Here is a 17,443-nt window from a genome sequence, read left to right on the forward strand (position 1 = left end):
TCTTAACCACTGTGCCACCAGGGAAGCCCTGAATTAAGCCTTTGAGAGGTGGAGCTTACTCCACTGCTATACGACTACAATATGAAAGCATCTGATATTTGAAAAAACAAGATTTTCTATGTTACCTCCTCTTTGATGTTCTGATATTGTTCTATATTTATCCATGGAATGCCTCTTCTGCAGCTCTTGCCTTTGTTCTAATCATTAAGATCAGGAGAAAACTCACTTGAATAAACAGGAACATGACACCAATTCTAGAAGTTATTATACCATCTTCGATGGTTTTGAGCATGAGGTAGAGGAGATCTGACAATCGTTGTATGACTTTCAGCCAGTCTTCTGTTCTCTCTCTAGTTTAGAGAGTTTTAAGTATCTTGCAGTCTCCGCTCTTTGGAGTTAACCTGCCCGTGGCAAGCATTCATTGCAGCAGTGGGTACTTCACCATTTGGGCTTAGGAGTTTTCCTCGTATATAAATGTGCTTTATTTAGTGATACAAAAAGTTTATGTAGAGAAAAAAATGAGAGAACTCAGGAAATAATTTAAAATTTTTTAAGGAAGCATATATAAGAAGAAACACAAGAACAAATAAAAACAACAAGTAATGACAGAAATAGAAGATTAAAAGGAAGAAAATGTTAAAATTCAAAAAGAAATGAAGAAGGAGGTGAAAAGGATTTGAGAGAAAGTGACAAGTATAGAAAAGAGAGAAGTTCCTACAGATGCATACCGGAAGTGCCCAAAGAAGAGAACCAAATCAATGGAACAGAACAAATATTAAAAACCTATAATCCGGGCTTCCCTGGTGGCGCAGTGGTTGAGAGTCCGCCTGCCGATGCAGGGGACACGGGTTCGTGCCCTGGTCTGGGAAGATCCCACATGCCGCGGAGCGGCTGGGCCCGTGAGCCATGGCCGTTGGGCCTGCGCGTCCGGAGCCTATGCTCCGCAACGGGAAAGGCCACAACAGTGAGAGGCCCACGTACCGCAAAAAAAAAAAAAAAAAAAAAAAAAAAAAAAAAAAACCTATAATCCAACAAAATTTTCCTGAAGTAAAAAAAAAAAAAAAAACTTGAACATACATCTTGAAAAGCACACTATGTACCTGGAAAAACTAATCCAAAATGACCAACATCAAGACTTATTTTAGTAAAACTAATGAATTTTAAAGAAAAACTTTAAGTATTCATTTTGTATCTAGACCAAAACACACAAATCATTTATAAGGAAAGTGATATAAAATTGTCATCAGATCTTTTTACAGCAACTCTTTATAACTGAAGACAATGGAGTAACATATGCAAAACACTCAAGGAAAAAAAATGTGAGCTAAGGGTTTTATATCCATGCAAACTGACATTTAAGTATAAGGAACATACAGAAACTGTTGTGAACATTCAAGATGTACAGAATCTCAGGCATGTACTCGTGCATGTAAGAATTCAAATTCCATCTTAAAGGGGGTAGTTACTACTCAGCTCTAGCCAATTATTGGCACTGGAGAATGTACATGTAGTATTTTGGGGTCTTCCAGTTTTTTAAAAAGACTCTCAAATTAAAAGAAAAACTGTGGAAACCAAAAGATCATTTCTGATGAACAATTAGATGTGTGACTTTTAAACTGAGGCTAAAGGAAACCACCTATTTATTTATTTATGCATCTATTCATTCATTCAATACTCAGTTTCATTATTTGAAGTTTTAACAACTAGCACATAATTTATAATAAGGTATTTTAAAAAGATGATCACTTGATTTTATTATTTTACAACTTTATTCATGTTTCACATATACTAGAGTATAATTCCTATCTTCAGATGTACACCATGACTTGGGAGAGTTTTAATGTTTAGATTATTTATTCTGTTCACCTTACATATCCCTCAGTCTTATTGCCAATTTCTTTTTAAATGTTTTAGTCAAGTTAGTTTTTCCTAATGATTTGCATGTAAAACTACTTTTAGAAATTTGTTGGAGTCAGACAAGCTTCTTTTACTGCCTATTACGGAACAAACTGCTTACCAATTCATGTATCACAAATCAAAGTAGAAAAAGCACATTATCTGGCTCAAAGTATACGTTTTTGTTTTTGTTTTTTTTTGCGGTACTCGGGCCTCTCACTGCTGTGGCCTCTCCCGTTGCGGAGCACAGGCTCCGGACGCGCAGGCTCAGCAGCCATGGCTCACGGGCCCAGCCGCTCCACGGCATGTGGGATCTTCCCGGACCGGGGCACAAACCCATGTCCCCTGCATCGGCAGGCGGACTCTCAACCACTGAGCCACCAGGGAAGCCCTCAAAGTATACTTTAGATATGGCAGTATGTATGATTGAGGCCAGCTGTGTGATAAAACTTGCTCTATGATGTATCTTGGTCTCCCATCTTGGAGAAACAACAAATACATTTGTAAACTAAAGATACTAATATCTTTTGACTTTTTAATAAAACATGGTAAATTCTCAGTATATAAAAAATAAGTTATATGGAAATTTTCATACAAATAAAAAAGACAATGGTATAACAAACCCAAATATACACATCACCCAACTCCAACAATGATTAATAAATAGCTAATCTTTCCCTGATCAATACCTAAATGTTTATGGGTAGGAACAAACTCCTCAGCTGATTTGTAGTCACCCTATAGTACTGAAAACCACTGCCACAAAAAAACTTACCTCCTCAAGGGCATGATCAATTTCATTCACCTCAGTATCCTTGGCTCTTGGTATATGTGCTACAGAGGAGACATCAAGTATATAAATGATGAATGGTTAGATGTCTATACTAGAAAGCAAGGGGTTTTTCACACCCAACTATGAGTGGTGTTTTTAGCAAGAAATAAAATATACTGTCTTTCCTCATCCCCCAAACTAAGCTGCTGCTTCTACAGCATGACGGGGTTTGCACATGTTGGAAGGAGACAGTAAACAGTCTGCTTCTCTAGGGTTTCCCATTTGCTCTGCCATTCATTTGGAAACTCCTATGGGCCAGAACGTTAATATCTGTCTGAATTCCTCCAACCTGTTGCTTAATCATCATGGCTTAGCATCTAAAATCTGCCTACACCCTGCGGTTATGTTCTTGATAATAACAGTTCTTTAATAGCACATCTTAAATATTTCTTTGCCCTTTACCTTGGCACAGAAGTGTGAAACACAATGAGACATGTAAGTGCTTTTCTTTAACAAATGTTCTTCATATGTTGAAGTAGTAACTAGCCAAAGATTAATAGCTATTTTCTCCTATGGTACTTGGAATTCAAAAGAGCGTAAATCAGGATCAAGTTAATCAAGCTATGCGAGTTGTAATATTCGGTATTTCTGAGTACTATGAAAGGGTGGTTAAATCAATAGTTAGCAGATTCCCTTATCAAATACAGGACTAGTAACATCAGCACACTCATTGGAGAATGACAGGTGAAATAGTAAAATTCCATTTAAATGATGGCACATAAGTTTCTTATTCAAATTTGAAAACCTTAATACTTAAACTCTTAAATTCTTCATCAGTACAGTAGAATGTATAGCCTAAATTTATACTAGATCATTCATTTCATGAGAATTAATATTAATGTGAATGAATTAGCACAAAAACAAGTAGATTACTTCTTTAGGCAATATATAAGAAGCTATTTAGCAAGATACCGCTGTACTTTTTAGATGTGTTTAATTATCCCTGTGCAGAAAAGAGTTAACATAGCACTCCTGACTGCGTATACTTAAAAAGGCCAGCTGACAAGGTTGGCCCTTGGTTGGCATCTGGGAACTTGGATTCCAGGAATGCTCCCACCATGACTGATATGAGAGTGGCTAACTGTGCCTAAATTGTTTGTACAAACAATGTAGTTATGGAACCCTCTGCATTCCTTCTGGGAGTCTGAAATTCCGGTACATGACAGGCAGGGGTGCCTATATGATAAGCTCTCAATAAAAAAATCTGGGTATTGAGTCTCTCATGAGCTTTCTTGGTTGGCAACATTTCACACAATTTGTCACAACTTGTTGGGTGAGAGATTAAGCACAGCCTACATGACTTCCCTGGGAGAGGAATCTTGGAAGCTTGCATGTGTTTACCCCAGATTTAGCCCCATGTGCCTTTCCTCTTTGCTGCTTATACTTTGTATCCTTTCACTGTAATTAACTATAGCCATCAGTATGACTAATGCTGAGTCTTGTGAGTGCTCCTAATGAATTACCAAAACTAATAAGGGTGGTCTTGAGTACCCCCAACACAACCCCCTAATCTACTTTTAAAAGAATCACTTAATTTGAGGATTAATCATATGCACCTCAACATAAGATATAGCTTCTAAATGCATTACTAATGAAAACTTAAGGATTTCCTAAGCATTGTAAATCAAGAAATCTGTACAATTGATTGTAATTATACCTTGTTCTGATTTTGGTTACAATGGTGTAGTCAACCTTACACACCATTAATAAGGAACTCTCTTCTAGTTGCTGTCATGATGTTGCCCAGGATCACATCTGACCCATTGTAGCGTACCCTCTGTATCAGACAGGACCCACAGACAAAATTCAGATCTCTTTTAACTAAATCAGGTGTATCTTGAACTATATGTTTTACTTTGATCTTACCATGCCTCTCATGAGTGGTTGGGCGTTGTTTTTGTTTCATTTTTTTAACTTTAGAAAACGAATAGTTATTTGCAACCCAATCTAAACCATTGTGCAGGATAGTATTCTATGTGTATGTTTCTCTGCACTGAACTTGGCTATACTATTTTCCTACTCTTATTTTAATGTGTCCTAACTTCCCCAGTGTTTTTCTAACTCTCTTATTGCAAGTACTATTGCCAGACATTTCAAAAAGTTTTCAGGTAAGCCATAAAGGAAGGAAGAAAACGATTGAATATGTAACATGTCTAAAGAAAGAAGAGCGAAAAACAGGGCAAGCAGTTAATACTGGAAAATGAAAATTAGTCAATTTATCACTAAGCACTAGATGGACTGGCTGTCAGATGTACTTTGGCCTCCTGGACAGATACACCTTATCCATGAAGGTGGGCGCATTATAATTCCCCTTTCTCTGGTTTCAAGTTCATTGAGCGCCCTTCTGATTTGCATTTCTCAAGGAGTGTTAATATGTTTTCAGGGTCTACTATGTTTTACATATGGTGTTCAGTTTTCACAGCAACCCCAGGAGTTGTTATCCCTGTTTTACAGCTGAGGAAATAGCTGGTCACTTCTGCCGGGGGTTGCCCCTCTGGCCTTCAAATATCCACAGGCACTTTTATTCCCACACACAGAAAACACTACACATTTGTTCTGAGCATGTAATGTTTAGACTATGCGATGGACTTGGGGGTACAGATATCTCTTTGAATGAATTAATAGAAATGTATAAAACTGCTCACATCACCTATTTGTTAAATGTTTCATTTGGAACAAGAAAATAGTACCTGCAGTCAATTGAAAATTTCACTGTAAAAAAAGTTTGTCTTAAAATTTTTATTGGGACTTCCCTGGTGGCGCAGTGGTTAAGAGTCTGCCTGCCAATACAGGGGACAAGGGTTCGAGCCCTGGTCCGGGAAGATCCCACATGCCGCGGAACAACTGGGCCCATGAGCCACAACTACTGAGCCCGCACACATGGAGCTGGTGCTCTACAACAGGAGAGGCCACCGCAATGAGAAGCCCACGCACAGCAATGCAACTAGAGAAAGCCCGCACACAGCAGCTAAGACCCAATGCAGCCAAAAATAAATTAATTAATTAAAAAAAATTTTTATTACCTACCTCCAGCACTTCAGGATTTTAAAAATTTTTTCATTACTTATTTAGTTCAGTATAAAACTTTAAATCACTGTATATTGAACAATCGATCAACCTGTAATTTTAAGCACTGTAATACTACTAAAGTTTGCTTGTTGCATCAAAAATGACCATGAGGTAGGTAATACATAACAATATTTTTATATTTGGGAGATTTTTTTTTTTTTTTTTTTTGGCTGCGTTGGGTCTTTGTTGCTGCGCGCGGGCTTTCTCTGGTTGTGGCAAGTGGGGGCTACTCTTCGTTGCGGTGCGCGGGCTTCTCATTGCAGTGGCTTCTCTTGTTGCAGAGCACGGGCTCTAGGTGCACGGGCTTCAGTAGTTGCAGCACGTGGGCTCAGTAGTTGTGGCTCATGGGCTCTAGAGCGCAGGCTCAGTAGTTGTGGCGCACGGGCTTAGTTGCTCCGCGGCATATGGGATCTTCCCGGACCAGGGCTCAAACCCGTGTCCCCTGCATTGGCAGGTGGATTCTTAACCACTGCGCCACCAGGGAAGCCCTGGGAGATTCTTAAAGAATTTATATTATCAAATAAAAGCTGTATTTTGTTTCATTTCAAATGTTAGTCTCTAATTTTAAGAGAGCCAGCAATTTTAATTGTAAAATAGTAATTCTGCCACTTACTGCCCATAAAAGGACAAATGAGACAGAAAACTGACAAATTTCAAAAATCTTTATCAAAGTGCAGGACCTCCATTTGATGCACAGTTGTCTCGATCATATCCAAATACAGGTCCATGTTGGAACCGAAAGTCAACATATCTGCCCACCCCCTACACACCCAACACACATTGGTGGAGCAGAGACAGGAGAACACATGGAAGAATTCAATTGCATTTACTTACTTATTTATTTACTTACTGGAAAGAGAAGAATGGGAGACACAGCTGTCACTGGTCCACAGCACTGATGAAATCCTTCCAGGAAGGCATGAAGACCTCCTGCCCAAGGTCACATAACTAACTCAATTTGTTCAGTCTTCAAAATGGATATTAGGGGGACTTCCCTGGTGGTCCACTGGCTAAGACTCTGCACTCCCAATGCAGGGGGCCCGGGTTCAATCGCTGGTCAGGGAACTAGATCCCACATGCTGCAACTAAGAGTCTGCAGGCCACAACTAAAGATCCCGCGTGCCACAACTAAGACCTGGCACAGCCAAATAAATAAATATATTTTTAATGGATAAAAAATTCTCCATTCTACCACATTGTGTAATAGGCTGACCCGCTGATTTTTATTATTAGTTATTAAATATCTGACTCCCCCAATAGATTATAAGCCCTGTGAAAACTGTCTGTTCACCACTATATGCCAAGTGATTAGCAAAGTGTCTGACACTTCAGAGATGTTCAATAAATATTTGTTGAATGAACAAACAATATAACTACTATACACTACTTAGCCATTATATTTTCAGTGTAAATAAATAAATAAATATTTTGAGTTATATACCCATCTTCACTGAATTTGGTCAGCATGAATCATTCCTCCTGAGGCAAGATCATTGGACGGATTGAGTTTCTTGAGATGTTGGACTAGTAGACCCAACTACATCATCTAGCAAAATGCTATGTATCTTAGGTTTACTGCATGTTTGTTTGTTTGTTATTACTTCAGAAGCACAGACGAATACTGGATTAATCATTTAATTGTAGTTCTTGGCTTGTGGCACACTTTCACCATTGGTCTAAACCTAGCTCTCTTTTATTTTAATGTATTTTATGTGTTTATTTAATGATATAATAAACACCATGAACTTATTTCCCAACATGAATAATTGGACATTACCAGTAATTTACATCTACTGTGGGTTCCTCTTCTATCCTGCCTCTAACTTCTCCCTGTCTTGAAACCTAGAGGTAACCAATCACCTTGGTTTTGCTTTTCATTCCCTTTATTTATTTATCTTTATGTTTTTACATACATATATTCAGTATTATGTTACTAAGATTAATTTATGATGTTGTGTATACTTTTTGCTCATTAATTTTCTCTCAGTACAATATTCCATTGTGAAAACATACCACTCTTTATTTATCTGTTCTCTTGTCCACAGTCATATGGGTTGTTGCCAGATGAGGGCAACTTCTGGATCATGCCCTTAAAGCATCCCTTCTAGTGGAATTTGTGTGTGAAGCCAGGAGTTGGTACAACCACCCTGAACTCGTTGAAGAAGCTGTACAGTAAGAACAGTAGTTGTAAGATAGAAGTGTAGGTCCTTGATGTCTTCAAGAAGAACAAACAGCTCAGACATGATAATTTTGTCTAATTTAAACCATCGTCATTTTGGGATTACTACCACAGCAGCTGATAACCTAACACATAATTTGTACCTAAAAGTGAGATGCTACTGGAATAAAACGTGTAACAGGAGCCACTGGCAGTCAGGCAACAGGTGGTGAGGATACTGTGGACCGGAATGGTGGTGACTCAGGCTATGGCAAAACATCTGATAAAACTATCACCATATGATACTTAAGTTGCAGACCACGTGCTTACAGAGCCTATAGCTCTAAGGCAGTGTTTCTTCACATAGGTCCTCTTGGCATTTGGGGTAGAATAACTTTTTGTTGGTCAAGAATACCCTAGGCATTGTAGGATGTACAGCCCCCCACACATAGAATGCCAGCAGTATGAACTGAAAATTATTCAATGATCTTATATACCAGCCCCAGGCAATATAACAATCAAGAATTTCCTCATACATTCCCTCATGCCCCTTATAGGAGCTAGACTGCCCCCAGGTAAGAACCACTGCACTAGAGGAACTAACTAGACAAAATGGCAGAACACTGATGTGTTGGCTCCGTCTTACCACTTTTGGCAAAATTCTACAAGAGAGAGAAACTCAGGCTAGGTTTATGTGCAGAGATGGAGGGAACTTCCCTTTGGAAGAGAGGTTCTGTTTGTGGCTGGATGCAGAATGGTGGGACTTTGGGATTGTCTTCCCTCGGGAAGGGTAAACATGTTCTGCAAGTGGAAGGAAGGATGCCTGTAGTTGGTGGACAAGGAGGAAGACTAGCAATGATGGCTGGTTTTCCTTAGACTCCCTTTTCTCCCTGGAGCATAGCAACTGGGCACACAGCTACCCCGCTAGACATTTTCTAGTCTCCTTGGCAGTTAGAAGTGGCTACATGAATAGGTTCTTCCAATGGGATGTGAGTAGAATGAGGTGTGGAACACTCAGCACGTGAGTTTATACAGAGAAGTATGCCCTTCCATCTCCCTCCCTCGCTTCTGCTGGCTGCTATGTAGGCATGATGATAGAAACTGGAGCAGCCATGTTTTTCACAAGATGGAAGCCATGTGTTGAGAATGGCTGGTCAACTACACAGAAGGAGCCTGGAGCCCTCTCTAGCCACCATACCAACTATCTTATTTAGCCCATCTCACCGGGAAGACACATGCACTCTCTTGCATCCATGATCTCATATACATTATCTTGCCCTGTTTGTTAGCTGGTTCAAATGGTAAACTGAAGGGATAATAACATTAGCTGAGATCAGGTCATCATTTTCACCAATCCTAAAACATGAGCTGGGCTTTGTGGTCGGACCTATCTCAGCAGCAGAACTCTTTCTTTCAGATTTCAAAATTTCCCCCCAGTTTTACTGAGATATAATTGGTATATAACATTGTATTAATTTAATGTGCACAACATAATGATTTGATATATGTATATATTGGGGAATGATTACCACAATAAGTTAACATCCATCACCTCAAATAGTTACATTTTTTTTCTTGTGGTGACAACTTTTAAGATCTACTCTCTTAGCAACTTTCAAATATATAGTACAATATTGTTAACTATAGTCACCATGTTGTGCATCAGACTTCTAAGGTTTTTTTTTAATTTTTAAAGTTTTTTTTTCTTCCTGTTTTATTGAGCTATAACTGACATACAGTACTATGTAAGTTTAAGTGTACAGCATAATGATTTGACGTACAAATATCATGAAAGATTTCTAAGTTTCAATGATCTCAACATCTACAATACATAACGTATCTAGCACCCAGACCTTGGTTTATAGTACCATTGTCTAATAAAAAGAATGAGGGTTCTTTGGGAGAAATGACTGATTCAAATACACAAGGTGAGCCTGGAGCATCCTGTAGTGATAAGTGTCAGAAAGTAGTGCTCAAAATTTTTTTTGAAAGTTGGCGGGGGTGTGTCAAAGGGGCACAGGAGCCAAATGAAAGAGCTCCCAAGAGTCAAAGTTGGAATGACTTGAGGAAAAAATGTATTCAATTGTAACCCCAAGTATAAAATAAACATCCATGAGTTTGTACTGTTATAGATAAATGACTGAGTTCATTAATAATGGGGAGAAGAGACGAATCTCTCTCCCAGAAGAATTCCAAATAAAATATGTAGATACTTCACCATAAAAGAAGGGGAACATAACTCCACATTCCTTAAGTATAGCCTGCAGGTCGTGACTTCCTTCCAAGAGTAAAGTATGGAAAAAAGCAGGTAGACAAGTAACTTTACAGGGGAGAAACAGTCATTACTTCAGCTAGGTTATCAACATCCACAGGAACACTCATAAATCATGTTGCTAGTATGTACCCTTGATATGAAGTGAGGAAAATGCACTTTATATGTGTGATACCCATAACTCCAGTTCAGAAAAACATCAGACAGATCCCAAATGAGGCACATCCTACAACATACCTGACCAGTTTGAGTACTCCTCAAAACTGCCAAGGTCAACAAAAATAAGGAAAGTCTGAGAAACTGTCGCAGACAAGAGAAGCTTAAGGAGACATGATGACTAAATGTAATATCATGTCCCAGATGGGATCCTGGAACAGAAAAATATATTAGGTATAAACCGAGGAAACCTAATGTATCAATAGTGGTTCATCAATTATAACAAATGTACCATAAGATGTTAATAGGGGAAATGGTGTGGGGTATATGGGAACTTTCTGTACTAGCTTCGCAATTTTTCTATAAATCTAAAACTTGAAAGAAACAAAGTTTATTTTTTAAAATCTAAAGTACAAAATAAATTTTTTAAATTATTTGAGGCACTTCCCTGGTGGCGCAGTGGTTAAGAATCTGCCTGCCAATGCAGGGGACATAGGTTCGATCCCTGGTCTGGGAAGATCCCACATGCCGTGGAGCAGCTAAGCCCGCGTGCCACAACTACTGAGCCCGCGTGCCACAACTACTGAAGTGTGAACACCTAGAGCCCATGCTCCGCAACAAGAGAAGCCACCACAATGAGAAGCCCACGCACCACAATGAAGAGTAGCCCCCGCTCGCCGCAACTAGAGAAAGCCCGCACGCAGCAACAAAGACCCAATGCAGCCAAAAATTAAAAAATAAAAAAATAAATGAATAAGTAAATAAATAATTATTTGAAAAGATAATTCTGCTTAAGTACTTTTAAAAACGAAGCACCAGCATGATGGAAATTTCAACGCCTTTAATTTAATGTGACTATCTTGCCTTCTTTCCACATAAATCTGATATGTATGTTAACCTGTCTTGGTAGCAGAATATCTGAAAATATTTGGGTTTTGCTTGATGAGCTTGGGGATAATCTATTTCTTTTTAGAAACTAAATGCTCACGAATACATTTTCCAACTTGAGAACCAAGTATTTTCCAAAAGTTTACATTTAAGTCAAGTGTTTGAAACTTGAAACACATTTTGCCACAGAACTGTTGTTACAAACAGTGCTTAATTCCCAGGCCAGCCAGGTGAAGCTCATTAAACTCATAATAAGCAAAACAGACATCTTCAGTGAAAATAGTGTAAAACTATATTATGAAAAAAACTTGCCTTTCAAATTCAAAAGATAAATTTAAACATGCAATTTAAATTTAGTCTAATCAAATCCATCACCCAGCGTTTGAGCCAAGGGCTTTCTTTGGGCCTCTTTGCAACACTGCAGATGAGGAGGGAGAGGAAGATGGAGGGCGTTAAACTGGGGTGAGTGGGAGGTGGAAAGGCCACAAGCACAGTCTGGGAAGGCAGGTGTGCGGTGTTGACCCAGATTGGGCGGGCAGGTTTCTACTTTGATTTCTGGGGATACAATGAAGGTGGTACCCCAAAGCACAGAGAAAGGGATAGAAAGGGGACTTTGCCTTCTCCTAATCCTAAATCTTTAATGTGCTACTATGCAGAGGGTGGGTAATAGTCTATGGGCAGCTGGTAAGGATGAATGACCAGTTGGCTGACTCTTCAAGCTGGTGGGACCTGAGTACATGGGTGGACAGCAGCAGGCAATGGACCCGCACTCCTCACGACAGTATGCTACCGAGCAGAGGACCAAGAAAGAAAGTGGATTCACATAGGAGATCTGCAGAAATGCTGACAGGGTGTGAAGAGGACTTAAATTCCCAACAGGGAGGCTCAGAAGAGGAGACAAAGGTAAGTGGAAGAAATGAAGTTTCTTGCCGTGATACCAGCCAAAATATCAGACCCAGCTGCGGTCATGATTTCTATAGCACAGCGAGGCCTACGTTTGATGTATTTCAGGTTTGTCTATCCTGATTTGGAGACACACTATACCATTTGTTAAAATAAGGATACATTGTGCCACAAAAAGAACTATAAGAACTTTTCAGAAGCATAATTAAAAAGCAAACATTTGGGCTTCCCTGGTGGCCCACTGGTTGAGAGTCTGCCTGCCGATGCAGGGGACGCAGGTTCGTGCCCCAGTCTGGGAAGATCCTACATGCCGCGGAGCGGCTGGGCCTGTGAGCCATGGCTGCTGAGCCTGCGCGTCCGGAGCCTGTGCTCCACAACGGGGGAGGCCACAACAGTGAGAGACCCGCATGTCGCAAAAAAAAAAAAAAAAAAAAAAAGCAAACATTTTTATCAAGTATTTCTTAAAAACAATGATACATATTTTCTTACAATGCATTATGGATTTGAAAAAAAAATTTTTAACTGCTCTTCCTCTCCCTCCCCAGATACCCTCTCCATCAATGCTTACAACATGGTAAACATCTTTCCTTAATTTTCCTAATTTTCCATTAAGAATTCAAATATATATTGAGAGCATTTTACACAGTTTTATGAAACAACGTGTTGATAATAGCAAATGTATTGTTAATACATATTGATAACGGCAGGTATATGATATGCTGTAACATAGATATGATGAATTTATTCAACCATTTCTTTATTGACAGTCACTGCTCCCTTTATTTTACTTTTCACCGCTTGCGGAAATGCTACAATAAAAATCTTCATACAAATATCTTGTGTTATTCAAGTTTATGCTCACTTGCTGTTGTTAACGAACACTCTAAAAATCTCACCAGCTTACCACAACAAGAGTTTGTTTCTAGCTCACATCACTGTCTGGTGCAAGTCAGGTTGTTACTATGAGTTTGCCTCCAATCGTGATTCAGGGCCTCCATCTTATGGTTTCCCTATCTCAGATTTCTTCGTTTCCAGCAGTCCACATGGGAGAGAGCTTGGGAGACAAGGAAAGGTTTATGACAAAGACTGGATGTATGTTAGGACACTTCTGCCCAGATTCCACTGGCTACAACCCAATCATGAGGTCCCAACCTAACTGCAAGGGAGGCTGGGAAATGCAGTCTTCTTGTGTGCCCTAACAGAAACTGGATGAACATTTAGTCAATTTTGCAAATATTTTTATATACAGTAAGTCCCCTACATATGAACGAGTTCCGTTCCAAGAGCGCATTCGTTAAGTGCAATTTGTTTGTAAGTCTAACAAAGTTAGCCTAGGTACCCAACTAACACAATCAGCTATATAGTACTGTACTGTAATAGGTTTATAATACTTTTCACACAAATAATACATAAAAAAACAAACACACAAAAAAAGAAAATATTTTTAATCTTACAGTACAGTACCTTGAAAAGTATGGTAATACAGTACAACAGCAGGCATACAGGGGCTGGCATCGAGGGAACAGGCAAGAAGAGTTACTGACTGGAGGAGGGAGAAGGAGTGGGAGGTGGGAGAGCTGAAGGATCGTCAGCAACAGGAGATGGAGGGCCAGCTGCAATGTCACTCATGCCTGACGTGGATGGCACAGGTTCTGGTTCCTTGCTGGATTCAATTCTATCTACCCTCTTGAAAAAACGATCCAGTGATGTCTGGGTAGTAGCTACTTTTTTTCTCATCATAGATGACATCCTGGGCTTGAAATAAAGATACTGTACTACTGTACTCTATACAGTACTGTAAAGTACACAAAAGCACAACCACTTGCAGAGGATGTACGCACGTGACAATGTACACCAGACACGTGAACTAACTTACGTGACTGGACATGCGAACGCACGTTCGCATCTTTGAAAGTTCACAACTTGAAGGTTCGTATGTAGGGGCCTTACTGTATTGGTGGCTTTACTCCAAAGGATGTATTTCTGGGCTGAAATTTCTGGGCTGTGAAATTCTATATAATGTGTGTATGTCTATCACTTCGCAAAAAAGGCCATGATAACTCCTATTTCTGTCAGCAGAGTAGGAATATTCAGCACCTTTCTTGCTTTTCTAAATCTCCCTTCCAAAGGTACTAAAAGACTACTAGAAACTCCACTGACCGGATTCCTGTGTCAACAGGGTCCTGGTTTAACTTCCACCAATGAGAGGCACTCTCACTGAAACTAGAAAAGGTGAAGAAAGCAAGCAGCCTTTATTTCATTCTAACATGTTGACACTTGGCAGAAATGGCCTGTATAGTTGCTTCCAGGTGACACCCTGCATTCTGCAGAGATTACTGGCAGGGGCTTTCCCTGAAATTCCTGCACTGCCGGATTTTCTAAAAGCCAGCAATGATTTCTCCTGACTTGTTCCCTCAGTCTTTCTGACAGTTTAGTGAACATCTCATTTCTTGTATAAAATCTCCTCCTACTTGAAATATTTAAAGCAATTTGTTTCCAGACTAAGTACTAACTTATACATCAACCTAGCATTTGTCTTTTATCTTTGTTTATGACCCATTTTTTCCCACATATAATTTTTTAATTCTTACATTTCAAATATATTTGTTTTATGTTATAGCTGTGGTGTTGCTGCTTCCCAAGCCTTAGTTAACATAAATATTCTATAAAACGTCTAATTTCCCTCTTTTATAGTTAAATCATTAATTCATCTGGAACTTACTTTCGCATGTGTTGAGACTGCCAGCGTCATTTATTAAATTAATCCTGTTTTCTCACCCAACTGAAATATCATCTTTGTCCCAAATATCTTGATCTATTTCTAGGCCACTTAGTCTATTCCAGTGATCTGTTTATTTTCCTGAGCAATGCCATACAGTGTTGATTGCCGTGGTTTTATAAAATATTTTAGCAACTGTTTAATAAATCTAAATTCAAAAGAGACCATCTAACACAATAACTTGTGTTACCAGGTAAACTCAGTTGTACATAAACTCAGAATAAAATTTATTTTTCTATGTCTGTGCACATATTTGAACTTTCTACAAATATTAATAACAGAAACATCTGAATGCTTGGCTAAAATAAGGGAGCAATGACCAATCCTAACCTGATTCCAAATGTTGGAGAAGGAGCAGCCTCACTCTTCTGATTGCTTTCATAATAAATGAATGTTATAAAATTGAATTTGTAAAGTAACATTATCCTAATCAAATACTACTTTTGTCATTCATATATACTTTATATATAAGACTATAAAAGACTCTATGTATAAGAGTTTGTTTAGAGAGGCAGAGTCAAGATGGCTGTGGGAAGACGAAGAGTTAGCGTTTCCCCACAACTAGGGCGCCTGCCGGCCGCTGGTGGGGGACTCTGATGCCCAAGAAGACGCGAGGAACCCCAAAGTGAACTGGTAGGATGAAGGGGGACTGAGGGTGGAGGAGAAGTGGAGGCCAGACAGGATCGGCACCCCTGAAGCTGGGGAGATCAGGAGAGGAGGCGGGAGGGGCCCTCCAGGAGGAACGGAAGAGGAGTGGAGAGGTTGATTTCCCTGCCCACTCAAGCCAGGGGAGCCTGCTGAGCTCCCAGGCTGGTCCCCTGCCCTCCAAGGTCCCTCCCAGCCCCAACCGAATTGGTCCTAGGGGCATAGAAGGGAGGCTAGGGAGATCAGGAGAGGCAGGCAGCACGGGCCCTTGCAGGCTGGAGGAGCAGGAGAGGAGAGGAGGGCGTTTGCCCCGCCTACTCAAGCCCAGGAAGCCTGCTGGGCTCCCAGGTGAGGTCCCCTGCCCTCTGAGACCAGGGGTGGGGGGCACGCCTCAGCCCCTTCTGTTCCTTGAGCCTAAGCCCCACCCCCCATAACCCCCAGGGCCTTTTCCAGCCCTGTGGGTCCTGAGCATTGGCCCCGCCCACCACCCAAAACTCACCCTTGCTTAGGCCCCGCCCTCCACAGCCAAGGCCTCCCCTTCTTTTTTTTCTTTTCCCTCCTCTTTTTTACTACTGTGGTACTGACGTACCTTCCACTTGTTGATTCATATTTTTATATTCTTCCTAACATATCTGTTAGTTTCCCAGTCTAATTTTATTTTTTACTTTGTTACTGTTTTTTTTTTTTTTTCTTTTTTCTGCCCCACACACATTGAGGGATCTTGGTTCACGAGCCGGAGGGTTAGGCCAAAGCTCCTGTGGTGGGAGCTCCGAGTCTGAACCACTGGACTAACAGAAAGACCCCAGGGAATATTCATTGGAGGCAGGTCTCACAGAGTTCCTCATCTCAGCACCAAGACCCAGCTCTACCCAACAGCCTAAAAATTCCAGTGTTGGAAGCCTCAGGCCAAACAACCAGTAAGACAGGAACACAATCCCATTCATAAAAAAAAAAAAAAATTAGACAGCAAAAAAATACGTCACAGATGAAGGAGCAAGGTAAAAACCTACAAGACCAAATAAATGAACAGGAACCAGACAACCTACCTGAAAAAGAATTCAGAGTAATGATAATAAAGATGGTCCAGAATCTCAGAAATAGAATGGAGGCACAGATTGAGAACATACAAGAAATGTTTGACAAAGATCTAGAAGAACTAAAGAATAAACAAACAGAGATGAACAGCACAATAACTGAAATAAAAATACACTAGAAGGAATCAATAACAGAATAACTGAGGCAGAAGAACAAATAAGTGAGCTGGAAGACAAAACGGTGGAAATAACTGCCAAGGAGCAGAATAAAGAAAAAAGAATGAAAAGAATTGAAGACAATCTCAGAGACCTCTGGGACAACACTAAACGCATCAACATTCGAATTATAGGGGTCCCAGAAGAAGAAGAGAAAAAGAAAGGGTGTAAGAAAATATTTGAAGAGATTATAGTCGAAAACTTCCCTAACATGGGAAAGGAAATAGTCACCCAAGTCCAGGAAAAAGAGAGTCCCATACAGGATAAACCCTAAGAAAAACACACCAGGACACCTATTAATCAAACTAACAAAAATTAAATTCAAGAAAAAATATTAAAAGCAGCAAGGGAAAAACAAAAAATAACATACAAAGGAATCCCCATAAGGTTATCAGCTGATTTTTCAGCAGAAACTCTGCAGGCCAGAAGGGAGTGGCAGGATATACTTAAAGTGATGAAAGAGAAACCTACAACCAAGATTACTCTACCCAGCAAGGATCTCATTCAGTTTCGATGGAGAAGTCAAAAGCTTTTCAGACAAGCAAAAGCTAAGAGAATTCAGCACCACAAAACCAGCTTTACAACAAATGGTAAA

Source organism: Mesoplodon bidens (assembly GCF_964165515.1).
Source record: "Mesoplodon bidens genome assembly, chromosome: 17".
Classification (NCBI taxonomy): domain Eukaryota; kingdom Metazoa; phylum Chordata; class Mammalia; order Artiodactyla; family Ziphiidae; genus Mesoplodon; species Mesoplodon bidens.